General features: G+C 38.9%; 1 long non-coding RNA gene across 1 annotated transcript; it reads right to left on the reverse strand.

Moving 5' to 3' along the window:
* Nucleotides 1-2,295: 2,295 nt before the first annotated feature.
* Nucleotides 2,296-7,726, reverse strand: LOC114056367. The gene is made up of 3 exons (XR_003570990.1): nt 7,640-7,726; nt 2,571-2,667; nt 2,296-2,390 (listed from the first exon to the last, which is right to left on the reverse strand). It is a non-coding gene; the product is annotated as an uncharacterized LOC114056367 (long non-coding RNA).
* Nucleotides 7,727-10,340: the final 2,614 nt, after the last annotated feature.

Consider the following 10,340-nt stretch of genomic DNA (forward strand, 5'->3'; position numbering starts at 1 on the left):
CAAGTTCGGAGGATGGTCACAAATATGATCAGAGGCTGGAGCACCTCTCCTATGACAGCAGGCTGAGAGAGCTGGGGCTGCTCAACGTGGAGAAGAAAAGGTTCCAAGGAGACCTTAGAGCACCTTCCAGTATCCAAGGAGGGCAATAAAGAGAGATGGAGAGGGACTTTGCCTGATTACAAGGGCATGGAGCGATAGTACAAGGGGGAATGGCTTTAAACTGAAAGAGGAAAGATTTAAATTATACATTAGGGAGAAATTCTTGACTGTGAGGGGGTGTGGTGGTTTTAATCTAGGCCTTCCCTGGTTACCGGTTTGTAACCAAGGAAGGGGCAGTGTTCCCAGTATTCCATACAATTTTTATGTAAATCAAGGTATATGTAAGAAGGGAGGAGAGGCCTTCGCTCTCTTCTCTTCTGATGAAGTTCAGGAACAGTGGGTCCCTGCGTTGGTCTCGCTTATCTAAGGCTGAGGCCTGCAGCATCCACTAACCTGCCACGTGAAGGCTTGGGGAGTGCTGGCCGTGTGTGTGTCAATCCTGTTTTTTCTAAGGAACGTGGTGAGATTTGTTTTACTAGTTATTTTACTAGTTCTTGGGTTTGATTGCGTATATCTGCTCGGTGTCCTTTTTTTTGTTCCCTTTTGTTCCTTTTCCCCTTTCCCTATCCCTTCGGGGGGTGTTTGGATTCCCTTTTGCTGTGTACATAGCATCTTAACTGTAATATACATAAAATATATATTTTTTATATATAACTAGCTTGATTTTCGGGTTCTTCAATTTGCATAGTTTTTTTCCTTTGCCCTGGGGGAAGTAGGAAGGGGGAAGAGAGGGGCTGCTACTGGGGGGATGGGCATTTGGCAGGGAACCAAGTCCGAACCATCACAGGGGGGTGAGGCCCTGGCACAGGGTGGCTGCCCCATCCCTGGAAGTGTTCAAGGCCAGGCTGGACAGGGCTCTGAGCAACCTGGGCTAGTGGAAGTGCCACTCCCATGGCAGGGGAGTGGAACAAGATGGTCTTTAAGGGCCCTTCCAGCTCACACCATTCTGTTATTTCATGGTATATGTTTATGCTCGACCTTAAACCCCCTCTTAGTGAGTGATTCTTGTAAAATCTACCTATTGCTAAACCTCCACTTATTTTGAAATTGATTATTTTCAGAGGAGAGGAATTAGAAGAGAATTAAAATCAGGAATATACAGTTTCTTTGAAAGTTGGACCTTAGGTTATGCTAGTCAAAATATCTCAGAATTGTTCCTAGAGTTGTATTATTTCTTTAAATGTTCTCAATTTTTGCTACTATGAAATTTTCTAAGATTAATTTATAACAAAAATTATCACCACTTCACTGGGATCCCTAGGGACACTTGTAAAAGGTTTTATGCAGGCTTTCTTTTTACTAAAAAGAATTATGGAAAACTTCTGCAACCATTTCAAAATTTACATTATATATGACCTATAAAAATATAATCACATTCTCATTTCTTGATTTGAATTTCTTATTTCTGCAGCAAAAAGGAGTGGAAAATGCGACATTAAATGTTCTACTCAGCCCTAAAGTATGAGTAAATTATTTGAATTTTTTTGTGTTAACTTATCTCCTGACAAATACTGTACAGAATGGACAGGCAGGGGTAACATTTTGAGGAATTTGTTTGCTGCCATTTGGAGACTGTCATTTCAGAGCAAATGGAATTCAGTTTTATCTCTTTTGCATTAAAAAAAACCTGAAGTATTTAAACTGTAATAACTTTTGTAGAATTTCACATGGTAATTTCACTAATCTGGAACAAGGAGACTGGAAGACACATTTTTTCAATATAGAATGTGGTTGTCAGAAACACAATAACTTTTTCTAAAATAATTAAGAGGATTAAAATGGTGCTGTAGTTATATAAAGAAACAAATCCCAAATCCCAAATTTTAATTACCAGTTGCTTTCCAAATATTCTTCTGAACCAAGATTCAAGGTCCTGAGCAAAGGTGCATCTTTATTAGACCTTCTGTATCAAAGTGAAATTACTGTATTTATAATAAATTGTGCATTTCTGTAATGTGCCAGTAACACAAAAAACCCCAACAACATATTTTGCACTCTTATTCTGTTTTTCATTATGAGATTCCCAGAGCCCATTACAAGAAATATTTACATGTAATTCAGTAAGATTTTATAAATAGTATACTGGATAAAATGGTGCAGACTTACACCTAACAAATATAAAGTATAAAGCATTTATCCAATTCTTTGCCAAAGTGCAGCATTTTTTCATCTTTTGATTTACTTTTTTTTTTTTTTTTTTTTTTTCCTAGAGGAGGGGGGAGCCCATGAGCAATAAATTCAAACCTACCGTGAATGGGCTTGATTTTCTCAGTCACCTTTAGGAAATTGCCCTAAGCCAGTGGTGCAAGTTGGAAAACATTGTCAGTGTATTGCAACCACACAGTTTTAGTTACATCTGGATTTTCGAGAGTTATCTTCCACAATATACCTTATAGCTGAAAAACACTACATTTTTAAGGAGGGTAGGGACTGAACTCTTCAATTTCAGGGTACATAGTTGAGGTCCTTACCTGAGGCTGATTCCAGAACCTGCTTTTTAAAATGTGTGTTCCTGCACTGCCAGATTAACCAGTGGTCATGCACGAACTGCAGAGCAGATTGGACCATCTCTGAGGGAACACGACAAGAAAGGTTTCTATCCAATAGTCTGAATTCTTCTTCTGCAGGAAATTCCAGTACAAGATGCCAAACGGAATTTGGAAATCAAGAACAAATAATAATTTTGAGGTTATAATTAGAACAGAAAAGCAAGGGGTACATAGCAGGACACTGAGCTATTAAATCTCCAGGGGAAAGACAGCTGCTGCTCCTGTGCTCTTCCTAAGGGTGCTGGGAAGGCACTGCAAGCCAACAGTGGCTGCCCAGGATTTCATGGGTTTCGTGCCTCAGCACAGAATGAAGGAACACACACTGATAAAGAAGAACAAGCCCAAGGTATCACAGCAAGTATGGACTTAGAAAAGTTTGCATCCCATGGGTGAGGCTTTTGCAGTGGTGCTGCTCTTCTCCACCGTAAATGTGTTTCAGTCTGCTGACCTATTCTCCAGCCACCATAAACCTCCCAGTTACCTTGAAAATTCACAAGAATGACACCTATGCTTTGCCCTGCAAGTTATTCAACAGACACATAACATGATAAGGGTTTGGAAAAGACAAGTATCATGTTCCCAAGTCAGAAGCCTTGTTTGCTTCCCTGCTCTTAAAATCTGTCCTGTGGGGCCTAAACACAGTATATTTGAAGTTAAAGTTTTGATGTGGGAACATAACCCTGTGTGTGAAAATGTATTCTGTTAACATTTATGTTCATTTAAGAGGTATTCATTTCAAAATTACTTCTGAGATATAAAAATAGCAGAAATATGCAAGGGGAAAAAAAAAAGTTCAACATTTTCCTTAAGCTTTGCTCCCATCTGTTAGATTGAAGGATTCAATTAGATACAACATTATTTCTTCGACTTGTGTAACACCTTCAGAAAATACAGTGTCATTTACAGAGCCTCATCACACTCCCAAAAAATAGGTACTATCCAATTGCCTTTAGCTAACGGGACATCTGAACCAGCAGAAAGTTGAGTGACTTACCCATCAGTTAACGACAAAAAGAAACCAGACACAAACACCCAGTTCCTAAACTCACATTTTAAACACTCGATACAACATTACTGCTTACAAGATGACTGACTGTGGAATTGGTTTAAGTCGTTTCCTAACGGACAACGAAATTGTTCAGAAAAAACTGCTTGAGAAAAAAAAAAGGCTACTTTTCTCTGCTTTGCTTGCTTTCCAATCTGTAAACTACACTAATGCTGCCATTAAATACACAACTGATGTTGCACAGTATGTGGTATATTGTTTTTCTAAGGGAACTCCTTTAAAGAGTAAACAATACTGCAGTAAGGGGGAGACTCATAGAGTTTGTCTGAAACCCCCATGGGCAGGTGAGCTGAACCATGGCTTACCAGTGTCAGGGAGGAAGTAAAGAATCAGGGAGGGAATTATCAATTGATAAGCCTTGCTGAGGGTGCACTTGATCTCACTGTCCATGTCATCGATAAAGATATCCTGGGGTTCCCCTCACTGTAAAAATGTGCAATTGTAGCATCAAAAATATACTTATCTTTGTACTTGGAATTCTTGACCAGGGCTTTAAAAATCTTTAAAATAACTAGGCAGACCAAGCTTTTTAAGTATCTCTCTTACATTCAAGAAGGTTCCTGAGCACTCAAGTCACTTTTACAGGACACTGTACCTCTTTAATATTGTACTGGATATTGTTGTTCTGTCTCAAAAGGCATTATGGACTTTTCTGGTGCAAATCCACAGTAAAATATAGAAGAAAACAGAACAAAAGTAAAAATTTGAGTAATCTCCAAATCCCAGGTCTCTAGTGTCATATATCCAGCACCTGTATGTATGTGACTGAGAAATGAGGGCTGTCAACCCTGAATAAACATGCATGAAAGAAACTTGAGAAGTAGGTCTACACAGTACATTTTGTATGTGTTTGCAAAGTGTGTCATGGTCACAGACACTGCTCAGCTTGTTCCCTTCTCCTCCTTTATATCCCAAGCAAGTTACTAAAAGAGGAGTTTTACCATCATTTTGTTTGAGTTGTGTCTGTGGCAGCTCTCCTGGTTAGTGACCTTGTTACTCCCACAGTGCTCCTCCAGTCCCTGAGCACCTCTTGCTTTCAGCCCTTTGCTCAGCTTCCTCTTCAGAGCAAAGGCACTTCTGAAGCACTCTGGTGAACCACAGCTACTTAAAAGCCACAAGCACAAACTGGTCATTTGGCAAAGAATATATTATTCTTACTCAACTGACGTAATCAGACTTTCTCAATTAGCACTCATGGATGCAGCATATGCTCAAGGGCTTGTTTGCAGTGCACTTGTCTGCAGTAAGTGTGACTCCCAGATGGAGAACTAGCTTTGTCTTATCCATGTTGCCACCATAAAATGTTTCCACACACAAATGAAGGAACACAGGAAAAAAAAAAAAAGAAAGTGGAGCTAGAGAAAACACCCTGATGGGGTTTCTTTTAATTATATGTCTGCTTTTTTGGCCTATTCCACAATGCTGAAAATGGATACCACAGATGGAGGGTGGGTGTTAAAAGCCCATTGAATACTGAAATTTTACTAATCTGTTATAACAGGAAACATCTGTGCTAAATGCAGTGTTTAAAAGCTCTTCCCACTTCAGTTGTGGAACATCAGTATTTACAGGACAATACCAAGAAATTGAGTTCGTATTCATGGTAACTTCAAATCTAATACTGACTGATTTGTTGCTGTGAATCATTTCAACAACTATGGACTTGGGAATACCAATGTACCTAATCAATTATCCTATGGTTTATCCAGACATCAAAGATTTGCAGTTCCAGAAGTAACAATGACACAAGCATTTAAATTCTTTCTAGTAGGCTACATTAATTACTATTTGTGTGAACAAAATCAACAATTCTGGTACTAATCTGGAACATTTTCAGGCAGTTTTTCAGACCAGATTTTCAGAAAGTTTGGAGAAGATTTTAAATGCATGTTTATCCTAACTGATGCTTAAAGTATTCAAGCTTCTTCATCCCTAAAGTAAGCCAATTTTCTATCCTATAATCTTACCTAATCTTGTAGAACTGTAGGAACTGCCACAATATATCAGATCCAAGAGTCTACCTAATCCAATATCTAAGTTCTACTAGGATGAGCAAGAGCTGTGTCAGGTCCTGGAACAAACAAAATGTTTGGGGTCAATAATTAAGCACTTAAAACAGTCTGCACCTCCCACAATTACTCTGTACATAATAATTTCTATTCTTCCTCTTTCAGCTTTCTTGTCTGTTTGTTCTTCCCTTTTCATAAAGACTCAATTTCAGCGACAGCAGCTCCACGGAGATCCAGGTTTTACTCCTGAGAGCACGTTAAGCTTTAAGAATCATCATCAATCAGCACTTGAATGTTTATTGTCTTTCAAGTTCCTTTACTTCAGCAGGGTTCTCTGCCTTTTAAGTGCTTTCATGTGTATCCCTTCAAATACATTACCTGCAAGAAGCCCTGCTTGTCTTGTCCTTGCTGCCTTCTTTATTCAGAAGAACCCTCAATCAACATCTGAAACAAATCTGCTTTCTATTTGTTGTTACAAATTCTCCCTCCTAAATACAGAGGCTAGAAAGGGAAGGGAGAGAACACTGTTGGTTTTACCATGGATTCATCTGTTTCAGATTTGCTTCTGTTTGATGTGAGGGAGGTGAGCAAGCAAGGCAGCTTCAAAAAGCATTGCTCTTGTGTTGGTTTTGCTTAAAACTATCACGCTCAGTCCTCAGGGGGGAGGGAGAAGGTTGGGCTGGGTTTCAGCCTTCCAATGAGCTTTATTTTAGGTGTTGAGCTGTTTCTTACACGGACCAATGAAGGGAAATGTCCTCAGCAGGCAGGCTGGGCTTTCCAAAAGCACATCTGTTCTTCACAGTTAAATCTATTGCCACCGCAGTGCTGATTCATGGAAGCTTTCCCACACATCACAGCCCTGTGAAAAAGCTGCTTTAAAAATCTAAATTCAATTCAAAATTTTACAGGCTGTATAGGTACCCCTGAAACAGGGCACTGACAACAGCAAAAATCCAAAATAAGACTAAGAAAGCAGATGGATAAAAAGTCTGCAGCTGCACTTACCCTTTCCAGTAGTGCATAACTATAGGGAAGTTCAGCCCTGTCTGCTGAAGAATAGAACTAATTGTCATGAAAGGCAGGGAGTAGGCCAGCTCCTCACCTGTTTGAAGGCAGGGGTGATAGCAAGCACACAATATCCTACACATAATGCAAGAGCATGGGCAGTCCAGATGTGTTGGGATCTGTTCTTCCCTTTTATTTGGTCCATCTAATCTGTGCTTTTCTGATATGTCAAGCTTTCAGAGACATACCCCAAGTGAACACTGTGTACCCATGAGAAAGACAAACACACAAGCCAAGAAACAGCATTCGTCTAAGGCAACCAAACAAGTAACGCATTGTTGCAAAAAGCACTCAGCTAACAAACTAGTTAGTAACTAGTAAAAACACTCAGTAAACAAACTAGAAAATGCCTTTTTTTAAAGTTGGAAGTAGGAGCAGATGACCCACTTATTGTACAACTATATTTATGCTTGGCAGCTGTATTTGGGTTCTCTTCTTTGTTTACAGCTGTTTATGATACGAACTGCTCAGTGTAGCATATTTCAAAAATAATTAAAAGGTAAAAATACACAAAACTTATTAAAAGGTACAAATATACAAAATGTGCTAAACTTGAAACGAAACTTAAAATTGCAAGAATGCAATGCCTAGTCCCAAATGTGCATCCAAGGAAAGTGAGATAATATTCTGGGTGATGAGTCATGGAAGAAGACTACCTTATCAGGAGCTACAGAGCATGAAATGCATCTCACAGGAGAAACTCCTATTTCACAACACTATGCTCATGCAAATGAGTGGTTTTCTTTCATATCAGAAAACAAAGTCTGCTGATGAATTATTTAGTTGTGAATTTAATCCTGAAAAGTCTGATGGCTCAATAGCTAGTGCTGTGAAGGAAGTTTTGGACTCACATGCAGCTGCTGTATGTTTGACATAGGCCATGAATCCACACACAAAACTCCATCTAAAACTGTCTCTTCAGAGTTATTTGATATTTTAAAATCCTAGGAAAGATAAAACAGGCAGAATAAATTCTGGATTTAAAAACTGCATTAAAAATTCAACCACATAAAAATTTTCTTACTCTATAACCTCAGATGTATTAGCATAACCATCACATGAATCTTTTTTTTCAGATGCTAGTGGCTTATTATAGGAACACAGGGTGGATCCTCAGCTGGTGAAAATCATTAGAGCTGCACAGAAGCCAATTTATGCTAGCTGAAGTTCTGGCCCATAAAATCTCTTCTAAACCTGAAAGAACATCTTGTACTACAGTATTATTGGTCTTCAGGTGATTGAAAACCATCTTGATGAACAGTGTGGTCTCAGGGAAAAGGCAGGACTGTATGCCTGACAAATTTGTGCCCTGTGTTCCTTTACTTAACTTGATTAGAAAGATACATTTAAGCGAAAACTTGCATGGTACAATGCATCATTAGTCACATGCTGCTTCTCAATAGTGAAACCATCAATTTTATTTCAGATGTGAATATGTGCAAGAGGTCTAACTGTAATTGGAACATTAGCCAAGAAGCAGATGGGGATTGTGATTGAGAGTTTACCTCCTGGGTATATATTGTACAAGCAGCATCTCAGCAGAACAGAGAAGGTTATCAAGCCCTCTTACAGTATATGCAAACTAGATATAAACACACCAACACAAGCTAGAAATTGGGCTTAGTACACTGTGTGTGTTTAAGAAAAGATACCATTTCATGTAAAGCAGGCAAAGCATTGGCCTCAATGCAATACTAAACATGTCTTCTATCTGTTTCACAGAAGAGCAGTTTGGATTCTGTATTTCTAAATTTAGAATGCAGATCACTACAGTTGGTATGAGTGATTTCAATGCGGGCAATGAAGTAATGTGCAAATGCTGGTTGTTATGGGAAAGAGAAATCATATCTACAGAATAACTTCTTTTTTAAAAGGATCCTTTAAATTTTAAGTCTATCTTATTTAACCATAACCATATCAAACCTTACATTTAAGAATTTAATTTCAGATATTTTTTACGCATCAAGGTTTTTGCAAATACCAAATTATCCACTTGCCTTACCCAGGGCATGAGTAACAAATATATCCAGTTCTAAAGAATAAACTTTACACTCACTCTTGACAGTAACATCAGGACAGTGTAGTTTGTATATTCCAGGTGCCATCAACCACACAGCTTTCCTTATAGTCCCTGAGATTTCTGTTCCCTGATTTTCTAATGTCTGTGTTTATTCAGCTGCTATAAATTTTGTCACTGCCAGTGACTGCAGCAGAGCAGTCTTACAGTTCATATGGCCCCAGCAGACCAGCAGACAACTATTAGTGCCTCAGATATATCCAGTTTCACTCAGCATCCTCCATGACTGACTAATAAGAAGACCTAGAGCATCTTCTTTTTTCCAGAGGATTCTCTCTTTTCCGCAGTGATTTCCACCCAGAATATTGCGGCTCCCAATCACTGCACCTCACACAGATCCAAATGTGGCTGGAAAAAAGCCATTCCGGTATGTGATGCAACGTGCTGCCAGTAACTCTGAGTAGCTACTGCACAGCCCCTTCGGATAAATACCTGTCTCCGCTCTTTCTATTCTCACAATGTACCAAAGACTCTTTATTGTTATTCTTTTTACATCAAGAACTAATTCCTAAAACAATTTAGGTTATATATTCATGGAATTTTATATATGCAATAGCAATACAAACAGCAGTTAACCCATCTGAGAGAACAGATCAAGCAAAGTAGTTATTAAGTGACCAGATAAACAAGCTGAAAACAGCAAACATCCCAATTTCAATATTTGGATTCACAGGAAAATTATTTATTGGGAGTTTCTTACCTCTAACGTTCATTACATTGCAGGTGACTCATTCTTTTCTTTATGAGTAGATAATAAAGGCAATTGGATTTACTCAAGTAAATCAAATGGAGATGAAAAGAAAACCCAACCCCACACTCCAAAAACACATTGTGTGATAATGCTGTAGAGGCCATTGGAAGCAGCTCCTTCCTCTGGAACACCATCACATCTGCTCTCTGTGGACTAATGTGCCATAACATGCAATTTTGTGCTACATAAACTCATCCTGAATATGCTCTGTGAAACCTCTCGTTCAAATGCTGCACAATTATTCCCACAACTCTGCTTAGGGCCGTCACCATTATTGGTGATACTTTGTGAACACTGAAAAGACAAATAAATATTGGCAATGGCTGATGCAGAATTGCTAAATGAAGTGAAAACCTGCCAAAGGAAGGCAGGTTTCTCCTTGTTTTCCCCGTTTTCCTCTTACCACTTTAGGCAATCCCTCATAAGATGCTCATAATGTCATTCAGGTTCCCAACACAGGCGCTATAGTGGGAAGTAAATCCAAAGACTGATTCCTCTAGTCTTTATTTTCAGGCAATCTCTTCACAAAGATCACAACAGCCCGTTCTGTCCCTAATAGATCTCCCACCTTGTTCCAGAACAATTCCTGTCTGCGGAAAATAGAGCTTGCAATTTTTCTCCCCCAAATGGTCTTGATTACTGTGGCTATGTCACCATTCAACCTGTCAGTCAGATCTGTCATCTTCACATCATCTTCAGCTAACATTTTTCTGAGTTCACTGCA

This window comes from Empidonax traillii, unplaced genomic scaffold (assembly GCF_003031625.1).
Source record: "Empidonax traillii isolate 1590-97213 ecotype Southwest subspecies unplaced genomic scaffold, ASM303162v1 scaffold90:size2128546, whole genome shotgun sequence".
Taxonomy (NCBI): domain Eukaryota; kingdom Metazoa; phylum Chordata; class Aves; order Passeriformes; family Tyrannidae; genus Empidonax; species Empidonax traillii.